A 2,500-nucleotide genomic window follows, 5' to 3' on the forward strand; every position below is an offset into this window, starting at 1 on the left:
GTATGTGCGGTCCGGGTGGCTTTCCTCTGGCGAGGGAGAGACCTTAAGCAAACTCAGAGACAAATCTTGACGGTCGATCACTCGTAAAAATAAAACGTGACAAACTTTGTGTTGGTTCAAGTACGAAAGGATCTCTGTCGGCTTGGGGGTACGCCCGTTTCCGTTTCAACTTGTCTCGCGAGGGTGGTTTCGGGGCCAGCAGGAGAGCTCGTCGGGGTAGCAGGCCCTGCAGCCGTGGTCACCGCCAAACCCCCACAACTCGAGCAAGTGAAAAAAAAAGTAACAGGAGCGAAAGCATCTCTGTCGGCTTGGGGGTACGCCCGTTTCCGTTTCAACTTGTCTCGCGAGGGTGGTTTCGGGGCCAGCAGGAGAGCTCGTCGGGGTAGCAGGCCCTGCAGCCGTGGTCACCGCCAAACCCCCACAACTCGAGCAAGTGAAAAAAAAAGTAACAAATAAGAAAGGATCGTCGGCTTGGGGGTACGCCCGTTTCCGTTTCAACTTGTCTCGCGAGGGTGGTTTCGGGGCCAGCAGGAGAGCTCGTCGGGGTAGCAGGCCCTGCAGCCGTGGTCACCGCCAAACCCCCACAACTCGAGCAAGTGAAAAAAAAAAGTAACAAATAAGAAAGGATCGTCGGCTTGGGGGTACGCCCGTTTCCGTTTCAACTTGTCTCGCGAGGGTGGTTTCGGGGCCAGCAGGAGAGCTCGTCGGGGTAGCAGGCCCTGCAGCCGTGGTCACCGCCAAACCCCCACAACTCGAGCAAGTGAAAAAAAAAAGTAACAAATAAGAAAGGATCGTCGGCTTGGGGGTACGCCCGTTTCCGTTTCAACTTGTCTCGCGAGGGTGGTTTCGGGGCCAGCAGGAGAGCTCGTCGGGGTAGCAGGCCCTGCAGCCGTGGTCACCGCCAAACCCCCACAACTCGAGCAAGTGAAAAAAAAAAGTAACAAATAAGAAAGGATCTCTGTCGGCTTGGGGGTACGCCCGTTTCCGTTTCAACTTGTCTCGCGAGGGTGGTTTCGGGGCCAGCAGGAGAGCTCGTCGGGGTAGCAGGCCCTGCAGCCGTGGTCACCGCCAAATCGCCACAACTCGAGCAAGTGAAAAAAAAAGTAACAAATAAGAAAGGATCGTCGGCTTGGGGGTACGCCCGTTTCCGTTTCAACTTGTCTCGCGAGGGTGGTTTCGGGGCCAGCAGGAGAGCTCGTCGGGGTAGCAGGCCCTGCAGCCGTGGTCACCGCCAAACCCCCCACAACTGTTGGGCGCCTACCTGCGCGGGGCAGGAGGACACTTTCCGATTTCAAATCTCCGTTTGCCGAGTCCACCCCGAACGCACGCGGGCGGGCGGGTTCGCATCACCCTTCGTCACAAGGGGCGAAGCCCGTTCCACCGTCTCGTCAGTAGTGCCGACCGGTCTGTGATCGACGAGGGGAGCCACACCAGGTCCGGCCCTGCTGCTTGGCGGCACCGCGTCGTCGGGAGCTCGCGACAGACGGAGGGTTTCGGTGTACTCTCCAGCCACGGGAAACGAAGCCGGTGATGCAGGCGCCGGTCTTTCGCTCCCAAATCGGCTGGGTTTACATCGTTGCTATCTAGTCACGCTCCCTTCAAACCCGACGGGGTACCTATTCCCCTCACCCGTCTGTGCGTATACAGCCTCTTTGCACTTGCGGGATGGGGGTGGTGGTTTAAAGACTCTCGAGTTGCCGCCCGTCGGTCTCCGAGCTCCGTGCAGTAGTGATCCCCAGCGAACTGCCAGCAGGGCGAACGAGCGATCCCGCTCTCGGTCGGGGCGCCTGGCGTCGATCGGTGGTCGGTGGCTTGCGGGCAAGCTGCGCTGTGAGTGTGGGAACGAGTATGACGAGCCGTTGCCGCGACTCCCAGTCCACCTCGGCGGTGGCTGGGCCGGGCGGGCGTCTGCTCGGGCGAGTGCCGCCCCCGCCTCCTCGCAGGAAGTCCGCTCGCCGACACGCCGCCACGTGCACGCGTCAGTGACGCTGCCGAACCGATGGCCGGTGCCCGTTCCCGCCTCTGCTTTTCCTAGGGCAAAGCTGCTGCACGCCTCGTGATACTAGGCGGGCGACATGGTGGCGGTGATCCTGCCTCCGTCGCTGCGGTGCGTTGGGGCACGCATCGCCTCTTGGGCGCCCTGTCCTCCTCCCCCCAATAGACGTATGTTTCTGCGGGCCGCACCAGGATGGTGCTCCCCATCGCTTCACGCCACCCTGCTCCGCCCGCACGCCGGCGTGCAGGTGGCTGTAGCTCAAGGTGGGGAGCGTATGTGCGGTCCGGGTCGCTTTCCTCTGGCGAGGGAGAGACCTAAAACAAACTCAGACAACTCTTGACGGTGGATCACTCGGCTCGTGCGTCGATGACGAACGCAGCTAGCTGCGAGAATTAATGTGAATTGCAGGACACATTGATCATCGACACTTTGAACGCACTTTGCGGCCCCGGGTTCTTCCCGGGGCCACGCCTGTCTGAGGGTCGTTTGGCAATCAATCGCACT

General features: G+C 60.6%; 1 non-coding gene across 1 annotated transcript; it reads left to right on the top strand.

The window, feature by feature from the left end:
• Window positions 1-2,327: 2,327 nt before the first annotated feature.
• On the top strand, window positions 2,328-2,481 carry LOC140473171 (5.8S ribosomal RNA). Its single transcript, XR_011958140.1, has one exon. It is a non-coding gene; the product is annotated as a 5.8S ribosomal RNA (ribosomal RNA).
• Window positions 2,482-2,500: the final 19 nt, after the last annotated feature.

The sequence above is a fragment of the Chiloscyllium punctatum genome, unplaced genomic scaffold (genome assembly GCF_047496795.1).
Source record: "Chiloscyllium punctatum isolate Juve2018m unplaced genomic scaffold, sChiPun1.3 scaffold_538, whole genome shotgun sequence".
Lineage (NCBI taxonomy): Eukaryota > Metazoa > Chordata > Chondrichthyes > Orectolobiformes > Hemiscylliidae > Chiloscyllium > Chiloscyllium punctatum.